Below are 23,034 nucleotides of genomic sequence, written 5' to 3' on the forward strand. Positions count from 1 at the left end.
ATTGTTAGCGTTCTTGTGCCTCCTTGCTTGTTGACATAATGCATGCTGGTTGTATTGTCTGTACTTACCAGCATGTATGACCTTGCAGTCCTTGGGAGGAACACTTACAAGGTGAGAAAGATGGCTTTTAGTTCTAGGCGGTTGATATGCATTGTTTTCTGAAGCGCAGATCTCTTTCCTTGGATTTGTAGGTCTTGGAGATGACTTCCCCAGCCGTCCATTGAGGCATCTGTAGTTATGACAAAGTCAGGTATTTTCGGCAAAAACATCATGCCCTTGGAGAGATTAGAAATCTGAAACCACCAAGCTAGTGTATCCACCATCATTAAGGTGATGTTGATTAGATTGTCTAGCCTAGAAACAGCATCCTCTGTTTCAGAGTAGTTGTTGACTTCTGATGATTGACAGAGAGACCCAGCTTGCGAAAGACAGGGAGGTGAGTTTTTGTGGCTTTGGACGCTTGCGATGGTGTTGGAAGTTTTAGCAACCAGTCGTCCAGATATGGAAATACCTGAAGACCTTGCTCTCGGAGTGTGGCTGCTACTGGAGCTAGGCATTTGGGAAAAATGCGAGGAGCTGATTTGAGGCCAAATGGGAGGACTCCGACCTGGTAATGTGTTCCGGTTATGGTAAAGCAAAGATATTTGTGGTGTTTGGGGTGTATGGGAAAATGGAAGTATGCATCCTGTAAGTCCAGAGTTGTCATATAATCAATTGGTTTAGGAGATGTCAGAGAGAGAGACCATGTGGAATGATTCTTTCCACGAGAATTTGATTAACTTCCTGAGGTCTAGAATGGGTCTCCATTTCCCTGATTTCTTTCTGATTAAGAAAAACCATGAGTAAAAACGCGTACCCTTTTGGGAGAACAGAACTTTTTCAATTGCTCCTTAGCAATCATGATGAGGGCTTCTTTTGAGTAAGTGAAGATGAGGGTAGTGCGTGCCCCTTGGTGGATTATTAGGTGGTCTCTGGATAAACTCCTCGGTATGGCCATAGGTGACTAGGTCCAATACTCATCTGTCTGACGTGATCTGATGACAATGGTGGAGGTAATTGGTAATTTTTGCCCCCAGGGGATGGGAGGAAGTGGAAGTAGCAGGTTCCTGATATAGGTCACTGTTTACGACCTGTCTCTCGACTCTGGGGGGTGTTCTTTCATCAAGGTCATTGTTTTGTATGCGGTCGTGGGTGGTGGGCAGTATGGCTGCTGTTGTTAAGGAGCTCTGTATTGAGATTGAAAGGGTTGAAACAGTTGTGAGCATTGGTATCCTCCTCTGTAGGTTGAAAACCCTCTTCCACATCCCCCTTGAAAAGGCCATCGTCTTGAATTGCAGCGTACCAAGTGCCCTGCCCGTGTCTGTGTCCGTTTTGATGGCCAACAGAGCATCATCAATATGCTTCCCAAATAGTGTACCTCCATCGTAGACCATATCCAGAATTTATGACTGGACTTCGGGTCTGAATATGGGCACTTTTAGCCAACGCTGTTGCCTTAAGACTGTTGCACTGGCGAGTTGGCGAAAACCGGTGGAGGCTATGTCCATTGCGCAGACTATTATTTCAGATGACATGTGCTCACACTCGTGTAATATTTTCCTTGCTTCTGATTTTCGGTCTTCAGGCACTAGGTCAATGCGATCCCCAATGTCTGATCACATCCGACAATCATAGCGACCCAGGATTGCTAGCAATTTGGGTGCATGAACTGTAATGGCGGACATGCCGGAGAACCTCAAATCTATATTGTCTGAACGCCTGCCCTCTATATCTGGTGGCGTAGATATAGGATTTGAAGGATTCTGAGAGCGACGTTGCGCCCTCTGTGAAATGACTGAGTCCGGTTCGACATGTCCTGTGAGGCAAGAGGGAGAATCTTCTGGAGCCTTGTATTTTTTATCAAGTAATACCGGTGCCACCTTTGCCAGGTTCTTCATTATTTTAAAGCCTTACTCCCATATATTATCTCTGAAGAGGATGGTTCTTACTGATTTTCTTGTCTGTTCTTTGAAATCATATAGAAAGCAGTGGGACTGCTTGACTGAGACTAGCAGGTGAAATCTTGGGGCAGTGTGGTCCATTAAGTTGTGAAAAACTCCAATGTCCTCCAGAGGAGAGTCCGCTGGTTGTGGTACTGGAGGTGCTGGAGTGGGGACTAGATAATCATCTCATTCATCACAGGGAGACTGAAGATCTGGAATTTCGCCTTCCTACTGATTATCATCTGTTAACGATGGGTCGTCCCTTCATAATATTGTTGTTCTTCCACGTCCTCATCCTGGTATTTTACTTGGAGCTCTGATAGGCTATGAGACGGTCCATAAGGGCCGTCGTCATCCGAATCCTCCAGGTCCAACAGATGACTTGGGAGAGAGGAGAAAGCTTGCTGAGGGGTGGTAACCTCAGGTAACAAAGACGTTTTCATTATCTCAGTAAGTTTTATAGTTGTCAACGTGTCGTCGATGACGTCTCCCTCCAGGGAATGGTCATGGGCAATGCCACCAATTGACTTGAGGCTTTTGGTATTGTCGATACACCTTTCGCCGACGGTATCTTCATCAACATGGTCGTCGTTGACGGTGTCCTTGACGCGGTCTTCGATGGAGTCGTTGTTGATGAAATTCTCATTGACGGGATCAGAGCTTCGATGGATGAAGTCGTCATTGTTTTTGCCGTCGACGGGACTCGACGACAAGATGGTAGTGATGGTCGTCGTTGTCGACAATATTGCTGTCAAAGGTAACAGTATCATCAATGGGGCTTTGAGGTGAGTTTTGTGCCTCGACTTCAACGGTTTAAAAGAAGATTTATGTGGACGCTCCCCAGCCCTTGCAGATTGTGTACTGGGCTCAGATAAGGCTGCCTCTGGGGAGATTAGTCCCTATTTCTCTTTTGTTAGAGATTCTCTGTGGTGGGATGTCAGAAGGGCCTTTCTGCTTTCCTCAGAGGTCCCTTGGTCCTGGGATCTGGATCTTTTGTGAGACCTTGAAGAGGTATCACTGTCCTCCTCAGAAGATGTTGATCCCTGAGTTTTTGACTTCTGAAGCCACAGAAGAAGCCTCACCTCTCTGTCCTTATTTTGGAGATAACAGTGCAACACATTTAACACTCCTTTACGTTATGTTGGGGGTAGAGGCATGGGAGAAAGTCCTCATGTGGATCAGCTACATGTACCTTTTCTTTCTTGCAGGTCTTGCAGGGTCTGAAGAGGACATTCTTTGCTGTATCGGTCATTGCAGATGAAGTAGAAATAGCTTTCCAAGATCTGGAAGTAGAAAACTGAACAGAGCTCAGGGAGACTCACTTCAAACATGAAGTGCGGTGAAAATCTGAGGGAATCAGCTTCTCTTGGGAGTGTTCTAGAGGGTGCTATTGCCTATTGCCTGATTGGTTAAGGTTTGAAGTTTGTTCCTTTTTTCAAAGGACATAGATAGGCGGCTATCTAAGTGATTGTTCATTACCATTGCAGCCTATTATAGTGATACACACTGCTTTATTATGGTACCGTGGGACTCCCACTTCGACGACGGGAAATTATTCAGGTATGTGAATCTATGAAAGATCTAATACTGGAAAAGTTGGTTTTACTACCTAGGTTTTACTAGAACGAAAACCAAACAACACAAAAATGAACATTCGAAGTTCAAGATAAGGGTGCGTGGCTTGCCGCAAAGCAAGATGGCTGCAACCTAGAAAGGCTCCGCTGAGCCGTTCCCGAGAATCCCCTTACAAATATAAACACCATATGTTATGGGACTATAACCCATATAAGCAAGAGCCTGCTGGAACCCTGTGACCAGCGACTGCAAAGAAAGACTTCACCTGGCCTGAAACGCCGGCGTAGCAGAAGCGCAAGTGTAGGCCCAAAAGCCGTAGACTCCAGTAGCAGACCCCAGCGACGCACAACGGACGTAGGGGGCGGAGCCGGCACAATTTGAGCTGCGAAATGGCACTGAGGCCCTCCAAGCCAAGATCACATCTGATTCGAGGTGAGTGCCACTGGAGGGTGGCCTGTCGGGACTCGACTGCACCAATGTGCAGAACTGACGCTGGAGAACCTAGCACCGCAGGGCCTGGGAGGAGAAGAGCAAGCCACTCGCTAAGGCCAGATACCGGGCCCGGCAAGAAGGTGTCACTCTAGTAGCCAGTAGAGAGGACTAAATAACCGCGCAGAGGAGTGCAGCACAGCGTAGTAGACAAAACATTAGAAGAGAAGCAAGCAGACGGCCACAAATTCTATTCAGGAGATAAGGCAGAGGGAATCGAACTTGCACGAAAAGTGATCTGCTTCCCTCCCCAAGGGAGGAAACAATACAATAGTTGGTGCAGAGAGAAATACCCGCAGGGCACCAGGAAACATATCACCCGGACAGATTTTAGGCTCCCTGAGAAGCACTGAGCTTGAGGATGGGCAGTGCTCCGAGCTGAGTGTGACCTGGAGCGGATGCGATACAGTGGCCTACATAATCACTGAAAAGGCAGACGGGGGGGTTGGAAACCACTGGTAGGAACCCAGACAGTCCAGCAGGAATGTAGTGCGTACCTGGGCAGGCGGCGGAGAGTACTGCTGGGGAACTCCTGAGAGACCCCTCCCTCCCATCCACAGGAAGAGTACACCTGGACTGTGGGAGACAAAGTTAGTGGAGTAAAGATCACCAAAGAAGAGAAAACGATTCCCTTAACTTGTCAATTTACAGTTTAGTGGATACTTGTGATTTCATAGAGAGATTGAATACTAGATCAATGGTTCTATGTTATTACAACACTTTATTAAAAGTTATATATATATATACATTGTATTTAGTCATTTACCAAACACATACAATAAAATACAATCACATAAAAAATTAATCACAATATAAAAAACAATCGTTCACAGAAATCTGCATTTCATAGTCAACAACAATGTAAGTGTATAATACATCACAATTATGACCAACCTAATAGAGACAGACATATACGTAAGACAAAAAGAGAGTTACTATTCTTTACGGATACACATCCAATTTGGACTTCAAAACATAGTTCCTTGATACAGTGATATAATCAGTATTCAGTTTCTCTATGTTGGTCCTTGGATTGTGCCTTTCAAAAGCGTCGACGCGTTTCGATGGCCTCAGATTATTCGTACCATCTTTATCAAGACACCAATTTGTCTATCTCCTGAGTTCAGTCCTCTATTTCTTATAAAATCAGGATTTGATTGTAATTTTTCGTTTGATAGCTGTTCAATTCTTCAGCATTAGGAGAGCCGATGACCTGTCTTTGGCTATTTCTGACCCTCTCCTATTTTTTATTTTAGGGTCTTCTTGTTCTTAATCCTATTTGTCTCTCTCATATAAATCGAGGAATTCAAAAGTCCGCGCACTCTGAGGTATTCGTTGCTTCCTATTGGTCAGGCGGATCTATGTTAAAAAGACTCCTAGACCGAACGATGAGCGTGGAATTTAAAAATAAACCTTTTTTCCTTTCTTCTCAATTTCCGACATCCGGGAATGAAAGGCTCCGTACCCTGTGAGGCTTGCGTTCCTCTTACTTATTCGGGCGGATCTCAAAATAGATGTATTCTATTTCCGAGAACGATCGTCGGGTTAAAATTTCTTCAGCCGACGATCGTTCTCGGAAATAGAATGTCGGATGTCGGAAATTGAGAAGAAAGGAAAAAAGGTTTATTTTTAAATTCCACGCTCATCGTTCGGTCTAGGAGTCTTTTTAACATAGATCCGCCTGACCAATAGGAAGCAACGAATACCTCAGAGTGCGCGGACTTTTGAATTCCTCGATTTATATGAGAGAGACAAATAGGATTAAGAACAAGAAGACCCTAAGATAAAAAATAGGAGAGGGTCAGAAATAGCCAAAGACAGGTCATCGGCTCTCCTAATGCTGAAGAATTGAACAGCTATCAAACGAAAAATTACAATCAAATCCTGATTTTATAAGAAATAGAGGACTGAACTCAGGAGATAGACAAATTGGTGTCTTGATAAAGATGGTACGAATAATCTGAGGCCATCGAAACGCGTCGACGCTTTTGAAAGGCACAATCCAAGGACCAACATAGAGAAACTGAATACTGATTATATCACTGTATCAAGGAACTATGTTTTGAAGTCCAAATTGGATGTGTATCCGTAAAGAATAGTAACTCTCTTTTTGTCTTACGTATATGTCTGTCTCTATTAGGTTGGTCATAATTGTGATGTATTATACACTTACATTGTTGTTGAATATGAAATGCAGATTTCTGTGAACGATTGTTTTTTATATTGTGATTAATTTTTTATGTGATTGTATTTTATTGTATGTGTTTGGTAAATGACTAAATACAATGTATATATATATATAACTTTTAATAAAGTGTTGTAATAACATAGAGGAATTTTACAAGATGTCCCTATTTGAACAAAATGAATTGCTTATAGGCAGGGTATTGAGACACAGTTATTCAGGTATATGCAAAACACTATATCTCATATAAAAAAGCACTTCAGAAAAACTCTATGTGAGGCAACATTATTAAAAATATCATTTATTTTCGTCCATATGTTAAAAAATAGGCAAATGCCTATGGCTCCCTAAAGCGGGTTACAATCTATAATCCTTTTAAAAAAACAGATAAATCAATGCATATTAAAACAGAAAGGTTTAAAAGTCGACGCAGCGTTTCGGTGATTGTGTACAATATTTCACCTTCTTCAGGACTTAACAAACTGTTTATTTCATCTAGGACAAAAAAGAAAATTATCCAATTTTAACATTTATAAATAAAAAAGTGCAGATTAACAAAATAAAATGACAGTGTTGCTTAATTGTCTCACAGTAACCTCTGTCCTATAGCATTTGACAAAAACTACCAGGTTGATCATTTAAGGTAGGATTGTTGGTGTCTGTTACTATAGACACTAGATATTCTATCTCACAAGTTTCTTGTAAATTGTAACAAAAACAAAATCAAAACTGCATACCTTGTATTAAATTTAAGGCTGTATGGAGTAGTGGAGGATGACCTTCCAGTTGTAAATTCCTGCCAGGTTATATAATTTTCCTGTTTTATAGATAAAAATCACTTTTAGATGGGGCTAACCCTATGGGTCATATGGCCTTATTGATTATGGACAAAGGTTCGCATACCTGATTAAAATATCAAGTGATCTTGTTGTTTGTACCACGAGAAGCCACCAAATCTGAATATTGTTTCTTTTCTATTCCAGGACTGCTATAATAGTCATCAATTCTTGTGGTCTCTATTGGGGGTTGAGTAAACACCTTTATTAGTTCAACCAATCACTAACAGTATGTTCCTTATTTTGGACTCGTACTAAAACCTCTCACCTTAATTCCGAGAACAAATCAGATTGGATAATTTCTGATTTGTCAGTTCTTAGGGGCAATTCCTTTGCGTTAGGTGGAAGAAAAATCAATTTATCTTCAGTCTCATAGACCGCCTAAATGTATAAAATGAGTGTCAGATATTTGCTGGAATAACGTAAATTCAACACTATTTTGAACATTATAAAGAAACAATCAGTATATTTAACTTTAAACACATCTTTACTGGCGGTAATTGATGGTATAAATTGCCTAAATGTCTTGTTATTAAAAAGATGCAGTCACAACTATTTTTTTGTGTCTTTTCTATCCTTGCATTGCCAAGTTAAATTAATTATCCACGAAGCTCTATTTATATGGAGCAAACAGCAACAACTAAGTTAGAACAATTATTTGATTATTCGTATAAGTTAAGAAAGTGAAACAATGCTGGCTATCCTTGAACGCTTTCTGTGCGCTGAATCTTTTAGGCAAACTACAGTATTAGGGGGTTTATTACTGCTCACCTTGTCGCATTAGTTCGGCCTCCCTGCTCTCGTGGTACGTCCAAATCCGGGATTCCGAAATGATTTCAATTCCACTTTATTTTAAACGCGTTAAACCGGATGCGTTCCTAACGTCATTTCCGGGCAGATCAGCTGTTGATGCTCAATCTGTATGTCTATCTTTCTTTTCAGTGACTACGGCGGCCATTTTATAATGGGCAAAGTTCAATGCTAATGTTCGTATGCAATTCGATAGCTCGGCATGGGCGATTACGTTCTAAAGATTCCTATGTTACATATTAATTAAGACTTTGTTTTATTAGTCATGTCTTAATTAGATTTTGTGTATAGCGATGTACCGTGTTAAAATGTAACAACAGTATATGCCTCATGGTCGCAGCACCTTTTTATCAGTCTATAATACACAAATTAACTAATTGGACAAGGTTACATTTTATTTATTTATTCATGTGCTCGAGTCTGCGATAGTGTTGAATGATGATGGAAAACGAGCGGCCATATTGGAGTGCCCTAATTAAAGTACACCTAATGCTATATTCTAGTTTGTCAAAACACTATTTTGTCCCAATTCCAGGGAGGAGGGACATCCCTCTGATTAAGTTTAAACCTAAATGGCTAAAAGGTTAAAAATTTCTTCAGCTCATCAAGGAACAACTTGTTCATATGTTCTTTGGCTACAGATAGATACAGAGGAAATGGGAACAAAGGGAAGGGAAGAAATATTTCACAGTAATCTCTCCCAATCCTCCCTATTATTAAGGCCATTTTTGTGCGTATCAAACCGTGACATAAAATATTGTTCGCGTTTTTTTCTTTTTAGGGCTACATCGCCCCCTCGAGTGTCACAGAGCACAGTTTCAATGCCACACCATTGCAGATCTTCTATTGAATGGTTGGCCTCCAACCAGTGTTCCACTAGTGGAGCTGTCAATCTTTTAGTTCTGATTGCAGACTTATGCTCAGTCATTCTTGTTCTAATTTCACGGGAAGTTTCACCAATGTATGCCCTCTTGCAAGGACAAAATATCATATAGATAATATTACGGGTTCTGCAGTTTATCAAGCTTTTCATGTGGTGCTTATAACCGTTATGGGTTATGCAGCTACCACTTTTGATGTTGCCACAACTCTTGCATGAGTTGCATGGGAAAGTACCAACAGGGAATGGACTGTTGTTGATGGTACTTTGTTTGGATATTCTATTCTCTCTGTACGTATGTACTAATTTATTCCGAATAGTACAGTTTCTTCGGAAGGAGAACATGGGTTTAGTGACATTGGTATCATTTCTGTCTCTGAGTAGCGGCCAATTCCTATTGATAATATTTTTAACTTTGTTACTGATGCTGCTGAAGTTTGTTACGAAAATTAAAGGTAGATTCTGAGAATCTATATTTTTGTTCTCTTTTTCTATGAATAACGAATCTCGATTAAAATATTTTGCTCTTTTATAAGCTTTACGTATTAGACTTCTGGGATATCCTCTATCTTTCAATTTTTGCGATAGTACATCCGAATGTCTGTTAAAATCGTTGATATCAGTGCAATTACGGCGTATTCTTAAAAATTGGCCGAATGGGATATTATCCCTTTGACACATGGGATGGTTGCTTTGATAGTGTAACATAGTGTTACGATCTGTTTGTTTAGTAAAGAGCTCAACCTTTAGTTTACCATCCAGATGTTTAATTGTAATGTCTAAAAAGTTGCACTGTGTCCTATCAATTGTTGATGTGAAGTTTAAATTGTCATCACCTAAGTTTAACCAAATGATAAAATCGTTTAAAGACTCGATGGCACCGCTCCATATAAAGAAAACATCGTCAATGTATCGTGACCAATAGGAGATGTTTTCATAGAACGGTGCCACTGGGTTAAAAATGTGTTTCTCTTCGAAATTGGCTACATATAAACAGGCCAGACTGGGAGCACAGGTGGCCCCCATGCTGGTACCTTTAATCTGTTTATATAGTTCTGTACCAAATAGGAAAATATTATTTTTCAAGATGACTTCCACACAGTCAATGATAAACGATGAATGTGTTGATAGATCACCGTTTCTCTCTTGTAACAAACCCTCAAGCATTTGTACTGTGTCATTTTGGGGTATGTTTGTATAGAGGGCTTCTATGTCAAGCGTTACCAACCATTGCTTATCTGGGTGGTATGCAATACCTTCAATTTTATTAATGATAGAAGTTGTGTCCTTAATATAGGCCCTCTGTTTCACTACTAATGGCTGAAGGAATTTGTCTACATATTTACTGAGAGGTTCCGTTAGGGAGTCAATGCTAGATACAATTGGTCTCATGGGGGGGTTTTTTTGGTCCTTATGAATTTTGGGTAAACCATACAATGCAGGTATTTTAGGGTTAGGATTTCTGAGGAAATTGTATTCTTCGGAACAGATGACCTCATCTTCTTTAGCGAAGTCTAAGAGTCTGCCTATTTTTTCCATTAGTGCCTTCCATTCTGTTTTGTTGGATTTCTCATAGTGAAGTGGGTTGTTAAGCATATTAAGCATCTTATTATTATAATCTATAGTATCCATTACTACAATGCTCCCACCTTTATCACCAGGTTTTATGGTTAAGTCCTGGCGGTGTTCCAAATTTGTTAAGGCTATACGTTCATTTTTGTTGAGATTGTTTTGCCACCATATCTTTTTTGTAAGCAGAGCTTCAATATTATTCTCTACAGCTTTCTCGAATAGATCCACTTTTTTATTCACCTGATTAAGAGACGGGGTCCAATGGGACTTAGATTTGAGACCTGATTTGTTGTCTACAGCAGTTCGATTGTCCTCCTTGTCTTTAAAAAATTCATTTAATCTAATCTTTCTAAAAAAGTTTTGTAGATCTCTTTCTAAAGCATACTTATCTACAGGTGTACAGATGGCATAGCCTAATCCTTTTTCTAATAAAGAGATCTCGTGTTCACTAAGGGTTGCACTAGACAGGTTAATAATAGGGGCTTTTTTAAGACTTTCTAATCCCAATGTACCTGACTCCTGGTTCTCATGTAGGGACGTCTCTGTTGGGGATTGTGTGGATATGTACTCCCCCGTCCTCGTCCCTGCCCTCGTCCTCGATTCGGACCCGCATTCTGATGACGTTGGTCCAAAAAAGACAGCGAATCTCTACTTGTGCTAGGTGCGATGTCCCCGTTTCTTTTTGAGTTGTCTAATTGCTCTCCTTCAGAGTCAGAGCTGGTATACGAGGTATCAAAAAAGGTTACTCTTTTCCTAGGGAAGTTTCTCTTCGGTTGTTGCCAGTTTGGTCTGTTATATGAGTCTTCCCTCGGTCGTTCGTAATAATCTTTTTGTAGATAAGGGTAAACATATTCTAAGTTGTATTTAAGAACATCCTTCCTTAATTTATTCGCTTTTTTGTTAAGTAAATAGTCTCTATAGCTTGACACATCATTTTCGATTTCCTCTAATTTCTTTTTGGCTTCTTCTAGAGAGTTATCTTCTTTTAATTTGTTCTCCATCGCTTCAATTTCACCCTTTTCTATAATCAATATCTCGTGTGCTGTCTCTATAATCAACAGCATCCAGTCTCGGCTGCAGCGATTGGCTATAAATGTCCAGTTCTCTATGAATTTAGCATGTTTAATAAAAATACCGGGTTCGTTTTTCACTTGTAGACCTCTAGGTATAATTCCTTTCCTACAATATTCAATGAGGAAATCTGCATGCAGTTCCGTTCTAATGGTCTTTTTCTTATTATTCCACAGGTCCCTCCATTTATCCTCATTGCCATTGTTTGTGCTTATTGTCGAGAATTCTTTTGAGGTACCATTAATGATTTTGTTAAATTGCTCTTCTGAAAAGCCATATGTTCTTAGAGCATCCATAATTTATTTGTAGTTGGGCTAGATTTGCCTTGTGTCAGTATTGACAAATTAAAAACGAAACTCCCCAGCTTACTAGCTGTGCAATGTAGAGAAGAAATTGAGGAGGGGAGCTACCCCAGTGTGTAAACACAGCGGGACGGGGGTTAAATGGTGAGGAATTTTACAAGATGTCCCTATTTGAACAAAATGAATTGCTTATAGGCAGGGTATTGAGACACAGTTATTCAGGTATATGCAAAACACTATATCTCATATAAAAAAGCACTTCAGAAAAACTCTATGTGAGGCAACATTATTAAAAATATCATTTATTTTCGTCCATATGTTAAAAAATAGGCAAATGCCTATGGCTCCCTAAAGCAGGTTACAATCTATAATCCTTTTAAAAAAACAGATAAATCAATGCATATTAAAACAGAAAGGTTTAAAAGTCGACGCAGCGTTTCGGTGATTGTGTACAATATTTCACCTTCTTCAGGACTTAACAAACTGTTTATTTCATCTAGGACAAAAAAGAAAATTATCCAATTTTAACATTTATAAATAAAAAAGTGCAGATTAACAAAATAAAATGACAGTGTTGCTTAATTGTCTCACAGTAACCTCTGTCCTATAGCATTTGACAAAAACTACCAGGTTGATCATTTAAGGTAGGATTGTTGGTGTCTGTTACTATAGACACTAGATATTCTATCTCACAAGTTTCTTGTAAATTGTAACAAAAACAAAATCAAAACTGCATACCTTGTATTAAATTTAAGGCTGTATGGAGTAGTGGAGGATGACCTTCCAGTTGTAAATTCCTGCCAGGTTATATAATTTTCCTGTTTTATAGATAAAAATCACTTTTAGATGGGGCTAACCCTATGGGTCATATGGCCTTATTGATTATGGACAAAGGTTCGCATACCTGATTAAAATATCAAGTGATCTTGTTGTTTGTACCACGAGAAGCCACCAAATCTGAATATTGTTTCTTTTCTATTCCAGGACTGCTATAATAGTCATCAATTCTTGTGGTCTCTATTGGGGGTTGAGTAAACACCTTTATTAGTTCAACCAATCACTAACAGTATGTTCCTTATTTTGGACTCGTACTAAAACCTCTCACCTTAATTCCGAGAACAAATCAGATTGGATAATTTCTGATTTGTCAGTTCTTAGGGGCAATTCCTTTGCGTTAGGTGGAAGAAAAATCAATTTATCTTCAGTCTCATAGACCGCCTAAATGTATAAAATGAGTGTCAGATATTTGCTGGAATAACGTAAATTCAACACTATTTTGAACATTATAAAGAAACAATCAGTATATTTAACTTTAAACACATCTTTACTGGCGGTAATTGATGGTATAAATTGCCTAAATGTCTTGTTATTAAAAAGATGCAGTCACAACTATTTTTTTGTGTCTTTTCTATCCTTGCATTGCCAAGTTAAATTAATTATCCACGAAGCTCTATTTATATGGAGCAAACAGCAACAACTAAGTTAGAACAATTATTTGATTATTCGTATAAGTTAAGAAAGTGAAACAATGCTGGCTATCCTTGAACGCTTTCTGTGCGCTGAATCTTTCAGGCAAACTACAGTATTAGGGGGTTTATTACTGCTCACCTTGTCGCATTAGTTCGGCCTCCCTGCTCTCGTGGTACGTCCAAATCCGGGATTCCGAAATGATTTCAATTCCACTTTATTTTAAACGCGTTAAACCGGATGCGTTCCTAACGTCATTTCCGGGCAGATCAGCTGTTGATGCTCAGTCTGTATGTCTATCTTTCTTTTCAGTGACTACGGCGGCCATTTTATAATGGGCAAAGTTCAATGCTAATGTTCGTATGCAATTCGATAGCTCGGCATGGGCGATTAAGTTCTAAAGATTCCTATGTTACATATTAATTAAGACTTTGTTTTATTAGTCATGTCTTAATTAGATTTTGTGTATAGCGATGTACCGTGTTAAAATGTAACAACAGTATATGCCTCATGGTCGCAGCACCTTTTTATCAGTCTATAATACACAAATTAACTAATTGGACAAGGTTACATTTTATTTATTTATTCATGTGCTCGAGTCTGCGATAGTGTTGAATGATGATGGAAAACGAGCGGCCATATTGGAGTGCCCTAATTAAAGTACACCTAATGCTATATTCTAGTTTGTCAAAACACTATTTTGTCCCAATTCCAGGGAGGAGGGACATCCCTCTGATTAAGTTTAAACCTAAATGGCTAAAAGGTTAAAAATTTCTTCAGCTCATCAAGGAACAACTTGTTCATATGTTCTTTGGCTACAGATAGATACAGAGGAAATGGGAACAAAGGGAAGGGAAGAAATATTTCACAGTAATCTCTCCCAATCCTCCCTATTATTAAGGCCATTTTTGTGCGTATCAAACCGTGACATAAAATATTGTTCGCGTTTTTTTCTTTTTAGGGCTACATCGCCCCCTCGAGTGTCACAGAGCACAGTTTCAATGCCACACCATTGCAGATCTTCTATTGAATGGTTGGCCTCCAACCAGTGTTCCACTAGTGGAGCTGTCAATCTTTTAGTTCTGATTGCAGACTTATGCTCAGTCATTCTTGTTCTAATTTCACGGGAAGTTTCACCAATGTATGCCCTCTTGCAAGGACAAAATATCATATAGATAATATTACGGGTTCTGCAGTTTATCAAGCTTTTCATGTGGTGCTTATAACCGTTATGGGTTATGCAGCTACCACTTTTGATGTTGCCACAACTCTTGCATGAGTTGCATGGGAAAGTACCAACAGGGAATGGACTGTTGTTGATGGTACTTTGTTTGGATATTCTATTCTCTCTGTACGTATGTACTAATTTATTCCGAATAGTACAGTTTCTTCGGAAGGAGAACATGGGTTTAGTGACATTGGTATCATTTCTGTCTCTGAGTAGCGGCCAATTCCTATTGATAATATTTTTAACTTTGTTACTGATGCTGCTGAAGTTTGTTACGAAAATTAAAGGTAGATTCTGAGAATCTATATTTTTGTTCTCTTTTTCTATGAATAACGAATCTCGATTAAAATATTTTGCTCTTTTATAAGCTTTACGTATTAGACTTCTGGGATATCCTCTATCTTTCAATTTTTGCGATAGTACATCCGAATGTCTGTTAAAATCGTTGATATCAGTGCAATTACGGCGTATTCTTAAAAATTGGCCGAATGGGATATTATCCCTTTGACACATGGGATGGTTGCTTTGATAGTGTAACATAGTGTTACGATCTGTTTGTTTAGTAAAGAGCTCAACCTTTAGTTTACCATCCAGATGTTTAATTGTAATGTCTAAAAAGTTGCACTGTGTCCTATCAATTGTTGATGTGAAGTTTAAATTGTCATCACCTAAGTTTAACCAAATGATAAAATCGTTTAAAGACTCGATGGCACCGCTCCATATAAAGAAAACATCGTCAATGTATCGTGACCAATAGGAGATGTTTTCATAGAACGGTGCCACTGGGTTAAAAATGTGTTTCTCTTCGAAATTGGCTACATATAAACAGGCCAGACTGGGAGAAACGGTGATCTATCAACACATTCATCGTTTATCATTGACTGTGTGGAAGTCATCTTGAAAAATAATATTTTCCTATTTGGTACAGAACTATATAAACTATATAAACAGATTAAAGGTACCAGCATGGGGGCCACCTGTGCTCCCAGTCTGGCCTGTTTATATGTAGCCAATTTCGAAGAGAAACACATTTTTAACCCAGTGGCACCGTTCTATGAAAACATCTCCTATTGGTCACGATACATTGACGATGTTTTCTTTATATGGAGCGGTGCCATCGAGTCTTTAAACGATTTTATCATTTGGTTAAACTTAGGTGATGACAATTTAAACTTCACATCAACAATTGATAGGACACAGTGCAACTTTTTAGACATTACAATTAAACATCTGGATGGTAAACTAAAGGTTGAGCTCTTTACTAAACAAACAGATCGTAACACTATGTTACACTATCAAAGCAACCATCCCATGTGTCAAAGGGATAATATCCCATTCGGCCAATTTTTAAGAATACGCCGTAATTGCACTGATATCAACGATTTTAACAGACATTCGGATGTACTATCGCAAAAATTGAAAGATAGAGGATATCCCAGAAGTCTAATACGTAAAGCTTATAAAAGAGCAAAATATTTTAATCGAGATTCGTTATTCATAGAAAAAGAGAACAAAAATATAGATTCTCAGAATCTACCTTTAATTTTCGTAACAAACTTCAGCAGCATCAGTAACAAAGTTAAAAATATTATCAATAGGAATTGGCCGCTACTCAGAGACAGAAATGATACCAATGTCACTAAACCCATGTTCTCCTTCCGAAGAAACTGTACTATTCGGAATAAATTAGTACATACGTACAGAGAGAATAGAATATCCAAACAAAGTACCATCAACAACAGTCCATTCCCTGTTGGTACTTTCCCATGCAACTCATGCAAGAGTTGTGGCAACATCAAAAGTGGTAGCTGCATAACCCATAACGGTTATAAGCACCACATGAAAAGCTTGATAAACTGCAGAACCCGTAATATTATCTATATGATATTTTGTCCTTGCAAGAGGGCATACATTGGTGAAACTTCCCGTGAAATTAGAACAAGAATGACTGAGCATAAGTCTGCAATCAGAACTAAAAGATTGACAGCTCCACTAGTGGAACACTGGTTGGAGGCCAACCATTCAATAGAAGATCTGCAATGGTGTGGCATTGAAACTGTGCTCTGTGACACTCGAGGGGGCGATGTAGCCCTAAAAAGAAAAAAACGCGAACAATATTTTATGTCACGGTTTGATACGCACAAAAATGGCCTTAATAATAGGGAGGATTGGGAGAGATTACTGTGAAATATTTCTTCCCTTCCCTTTGTTCCCATTTCCTCTGTATCTATCTGTAGCCAAAGAACATATGAACAAGTTGTTCCTTGATGAGCTGAAGAAATTTTTAACCTTTTAGCCATTTAGGTTTAAACTTAATCAGAGGGATGTCCCTCCTCCCTGGAATTGGGACAAAATAGTGTTTTGACAAACTAGAATATAGCATTAGGTGTACTTTAATTAGGGCACTCCAATATGGCCGCTCGTTTTCCATCATCATTCAACACTATCGCAGACTCGAGCACATGAATAAATAAATAAAATGTAACCTTGTCCAATTAGTTAATTTGTGTATTATAGACTGATAAAAAGGTGCTGCGACCATGAGGCATATACTGTTGTTACATTTTAACACGGTACATCGCTATACACAAAATCTAATTAAGACATGACTAATAAAACAAAGTCTTAATTAATATGTAACATAGGAATCTTTAGAACTTAATCGTCCATGCCGAGCTATCGAATTGCATACGAACATTAGCATTGAACTTTGCCCATTATAAAATGGCCGCCGTAGTCACTGAAAAGAAAGATAGACATACAGACTGAGCATCAACAGCTGATCTGCCCGGAAATGACGTTAGGAACGCATCCGGTTTAACGCGTTTAAAATAAAGTGGAATTGAAATCATTTCGGAATCCCGGATTTGGACGTACCACGAGAGCAGGGAGGCCGAACTAATGCGACAAGGTGAGCAGTAATAAACCCCCTAATACTGTAGTTTGCCTAAAAGATTCAGCGCACAGAAAGCGTTCAAGGATAGCCAGCATTGTTTCACTTTCTTAACTTATACGAATAATCAAATAATTGTTCTAACTTAGTTGTTGCTGTTTGCTCCATATAAATAGAGCTTCGTGGATAATTAATTTAACTTGGCAATGCAAGGATAGAAAAGACACAAAAAAATAGTTGTGACTGCATCTTTTTAATAACAAGACATTTAGGCAATTTATACCATCAATTACCGCCAGTAAAGATGTGTTTAAAGTTAAATATACTGATTGTTTCTTTATAATGTTCAAAATAGTGTTGAATTTACGTTATTCCAGCAAATATCTGACACTCATTTTATACATTTAGGCGGTCTATGAGACTGAAGATAAATTGATTTTTCTTCCACCTAACGCAAAGGAATTGCCCCTAAGAACTGACAAATCAGAAATTATCCAATCTGATTTGTTCTCGGAATTAAGGTGAGAGGTTTTAGTACGAGTCCAAAATAAGGAACATACTGTTAGTGATTGGTTGAACTAATAAAGGTGTTTACTCAACCCCCAATAGAGACCACAAGAATTGATGACTATTATAGCAGTCCTGGAATAGAAAAGAAACAATATTCAGATTTGGTGGCTTCTCGTGGTACAAACAACAAGATCACTTGATATTTTAATCAGGTATGCGAACCTTTGTCCATAATCAATAAGGCCATATGACCCATAGGGTTAGCCCCATCTAAAAGTGATTTTTATCTATAAAACAGGAAAATTATATAACCTGGCAGGAATTTACAACTGGAAGGTCATCCTCCACTACTCCATACAGCCTTAAATTTAATACAAGGTATGCAGTTTTGATTTTGTTTTTGTTACAATTTACAAGAAACTTGTGAGATAGAATATCTAGTGTCTATAGTAACAGACACCAACAATCCTACCTTAAATGATCAACCTGGTAGTTTTTGTCAAATGCTATAGGACAGAGGTTACTGTGAGACAATTAAGCAACACTGTCATTTTATTTTGTTAATCTGCACTTTTTTATTTATAAATGTTAAAATTGGATAATTTTCTTTTTTGTCCTAGATGAAATAAACAGTTTGTTAAGTCCTGAAGAAGGTGAAATATTGTACACAATCACCGAAACGCTGCGTCGACTTTTAAACCTTTCTGTTTTAATATGCATTGATTTATCTGTTTTTTTAAAAGGATTATAGATTGTAACCCGCTTTAGGGAGCCATAGGCATTTGCCTATTTTTTAACATATGGACGAAAATAAATGATATTTTTAATAATGTTGCCTCACATAGAGTTTTTCTGAAGTGCTTTTTTATATGAGATATAGTGTTTTGCATATACCTGAATAACTGTGTCTCAATACCCTGCCTATAAGCAATTCATTTTGTTCAAATAGGGACATCTTGTAAAATTCCTCACCATTTAACCCCCGTCCCGCTGTGTTTACACACTGGGGTAGCTCCCCTCCTCAATTTCTTCTCTACATTGCACAGGTAATAACATAGAACCATTGATCTAGTATTCAATCTCTCTATGAAATCACAAGTATCCACTAAACTGTAAATTGACAAGTTAAGGGAATCGTTTTCTCTTCTCTGGTTATAAGAACCTCATTTCCCTTGACATTTTAAGGGGTCCCTCTTATTTTTCCTTTGTAAAGATCACCAAGCCAGGGTGTAAAAGGGTCCTGAAGTGCCCACCAAACAAAACTAGACAGATATGCATTGCCCAGGGAGACAGTGGACAGGCATGCGGCGGAGGCAGACTCACTCTACAAGACAATGTTGGCATTACAAGGAGTAAGACCAGATCAAGCTGAGAAGATAGACACAGTGACTGCAGAAGTCTCGTTGATCAGGACGGACTTGAGAAATATGGGCGCCTGAGTGAAAGAGGTAGAGGAGGTTACAACTATTAGCCGACACAAAGACATTGCAGAAAAAAGTGCAATACTTTACTGCCACAACTACAGTTCTGAAGGCGAAGCTGGAAGACCAAGAGGGACGCTCCCTCGGCATTATCGGAGTCCCAGAGAGGACAGAGTGGCTGGCCGTGGACCTAAATGTAGAAGATCTCATGTAAAGTTGCTCCAGTCAAGGGGGCTGTCCAACTGCTTCTCAGTGGAAAGGGCCCACAGAGACCCAGGCAACTGACCAAGACCTGGGGCACCACCGCGGCCCATCACTGCCCAGAACTTTAACTACCAGGACAGAGATGTGATCCTGCAGGCCGCCCGCAGCGCACCACCATTGAAAATAGACAATGCAGTTATCACCTTCTTCCCGGACTTCTCATAAAGGTGCAGCAAACACGACGGACCTTCCTTGAAGTCAAAAAAGCCTAGAGAGCAAGAGAAATAAAGTACTCAATGCTCTTTCCATCAACGTTCCGAGTAAGAATGGAAGGCAAAGTGTGGAGATTCTCTACCCCGGAAGAAGCCTGGAATTGGCTATACGGATGACGAACAGTGAGAAAGCAACGACGCACACATAGAGGTAACAACGGGGAGATGATTCATATGACGAATACGCCAGTGGACACTGATCGGTAGTCCCCTCGACACGGAGACTCTCCAACAAGCCCAGAAGACTGAAGCTAGTGGAAGGAACATTGTCAAGCAATGATGAGCCATGAGAAGGCTCTTGGAAGCTTGAAGAATTGGGCAGCAATCCTAATACGTGGGACCTGAACTTCAGACAGACTATGGATAAACAGATAAGAACATAATTTGTACTTTCCGTTACTTCAAATGCATCAGATTTCATGTAATGCTAAGGGGTGATATCTCTGCCAGCTGAATAATAAGCTCAATAGTCCTAGTAGGGGGGATTGGGGTTGGCATACAAGCGGACGAAAGTATGGTTTAAGCTCGCTCGATGTTCGAAAGTTCAGTTTTGGGGTGACAGGCACTCTGGGGGGGTGGGAGGTTCTGTGCCCACCATGCAGGGTAGCAAGGAGGGGGAAGTTACGAAATTTGGGTTTAGAAGTTTGCATGTGTATTTCTCAATACAGCAGATGTTTAGACTAGACACACAGCGAGAGATGGGACCAGGAAAGGGTGGCGGGGTTAATGGGAACACTCCTCAACGCACCATCACTGCAGCAACAGAAGCTCAAATAAGAATCCCACTAAGCGTAACTGATGTACTGACAGACCCTCTGACGCCACTCACTATACCTAGCCCCACAGGAAGGGACCTGGTGGTCATGACTTGGAATGTTAACGGTTTAGGGAATAAAATCAAACATACAATGGTAATGCAATATATTCAATGGCATACCCCGGACATAGTCCTGTTACAAGAAACACACTTGATAGGTAATACATGTAAAGCTTTTGATAGATTCGGATACAAACTAGTAGTGCATGACCAGATTCACTACTGGGTCTCGGGGTGGAAATATTAGTCAGAACAACACTTCCATTTACACCCTGTAGGACATGACAAGATCGTCTAGGCAGGTACATGGCCATCACTGGGATATGGGAGGGTCAGGTCCTCAACCTGTGCTCAGTATATGTACCACCCAGAATGCACTCGTACACCTTGCCGGAACTCAGTACATTACTCCTAGAACTCCCATACAGAGGGTTGATATTGGGTGCAGACTTCAATGCAGTAATGGAACCCTCCAGAGACAGACTGTCAAATGCAGGGAGAGAGGTGGGAACTGACGCTCTGAAGACATTTGTAGAAGCCCTAGGACTAGTGGATCTCTGGAGTGAACACAATCCCTTAGCTACACAATACACTTTCTTCTCGGCACCGCACAGGGGATACTAACGGCTTGACTATATACCAACAAACTCCACCATGGCAGGCAGGTTCCGGGGACCAGTGCATAGGGCGAGAGGTATATCAGATTATTCAACGGCTGAGGTGCAAATGTTAGGACCTACTAGAAAGAATGTTCTGCTGCCGCGTATAGCCCCATGGCTGCTTAAAGACAAAAAGATGATGGATAAAATTCGAGAATAGACCGAAAATTATTTTCAGGACAATCTGTGGACAGTAGACCCTGTGCAGTATGGGAAGCCTACAAAATTGTAATAAGGTGGCATGTGCAGGCCCTAACAGGGGACAGAAGAAAGAGCTGCAGCTTCAATATGATGCGCTTAAACTGGAACTTACTCGACTCGTGGCAACAGCTTGGGAATCCGGAGAATTAAACCCACAGACCAACCATTTAATCTGTCTTAAGCAGAAAGAGATGTGAGATATTGCAGAAGGGAAGGCCGGGGACTATGCTAGAGCGTTCCAGAGAGGACTGTATGAAATAGGTGATAAAGCCACCAAGTTAATCGCGTGGCTGGAGAACAGGGATAAGGCGAGAAACTGGGTACTAAAGATTAATGCCCCAGACTGCAAAATCTATGAGACGGGTGAGAATATAACCGCAGTCTTTGCAAAATACTATGAGCAGATATATCAATCCTCCTCGACAAGAACTAAAACTGACTGTATAGAATTCCTAAGAGACGCAAACCTCCCCATACTGTCACAAGAGGACCGAGAGGACCTAGACAAGGACGTCACTACACAAGAAATATGCAGTGTGATCAGGGCTCTGCAATTGAGCAAGGCGGCCGGCCCAAACGGTATACCGATTGAACTCTATAAAGGAATAGAGACACTGATAGCCCCCCACATGTTAGATATGTTCAAAGAGTCGCTAGATGAAGGCAGTCTACCGGAAGACCAAACACTAGCCACAATAGTAGTTATCCCAAAACAGGGCAAACCGCTGGAGGACTGTTCCTCATAGAGGTCAATCTCACTGTTAAACGCTGAAGCAAAGGTACTGGCCAAGGTCATAGCAACCAGACTTACAAAAGTAATAACCGCCTTAATCCACCCTGACCAATCCGGATTCATGCCACATCGGAGCACCAGATTGAACTTGCGGCAACTCTATGGAGTCCTGCATGCGACTAAGAGTGAGCAGAAGGAAAACGCTGTACTGCTGTCTCTAAACGCTCGTATGCCGTTTGACAGTATAGAAAGGCAATCTCTTTACGGTACTGGAGCGCTTCGGCTCAAAATTTTGTGCCTGGTTACAGCTGCTATATGCAGAACCGCTGGCCAGAGAGTGGGTGAATGGAGTGGTGTCCAGGTAAGTTACATTACATAAGGGGACGAGGCAGGGATGCCCGCTGTCACCCATGCTCTTCGCGATAACACTGGAGCCCTCATCAGCATAGGTCAGAAGAGATCCACTAATAAAAGGAATACCGATTGGGGCCAATGGGAGGAACATATCTCATTGTACGCCCACGATATAATCCTTTATGCCACAAAGCCCAGATCTACAATTCACTGTATACTTCATATATTTCAGCTGTTTGGAAGCTACTCCAGCTATCAGATAAACTGGGACAAATCTCTTGCATTCATACAGACAGGGGACATGTCGATCATGCCACCCAGTGGGACTGCAATAATGGTCACAGCTAAATTTAAATATTTGGGCATTATGACATTGCGCACCAGTGCTGAATTCTTAGAGGACAATTTATTCCCCCAACTACATAGACTACGGAAAGACGTTATGCATTGGAGAATGCTACTGCTCTCACTAATGGGAAGAGCAGCTCTTTTTAAGATGATGGCGCTAACGCGCCTACTGTATGTCCTCCAAAACACCCCATTTAAAATCCCTACAGAGTTCTTTCGCAAGGG

The 23,034-nt window shown here is 40.1% G+C and overlaps 1 protein-coding gene across 2 annotated transcripts in view; it reads left to right on the top strand.

Annotated features, from left to right (window-relative positions):
* The window catches only part of CSF2RB (colony stimulating factor 2 receptor subunit beta), a 193,239-nt gene that overhangs the window by 115,119 nt on the left and 55,086 nt on the right, over positions 1–23,034 (top strand). The window lies entirely within an intron of this gene.

The sequence above is a fragment of the Triturus cristatus genome, chromosome 4_2 (assembly GCF_964204655.1).
Source record: "Triturus cristatus chromosome 4_2, aTriCri1.1, whole genome shotgun sequence".
Taxonomy (NCBI): Eukaryota; Metazoa; Chordata; class Amphibia; order Caudata; family Salamandridae; genus Triturus; species Triturus cristatus.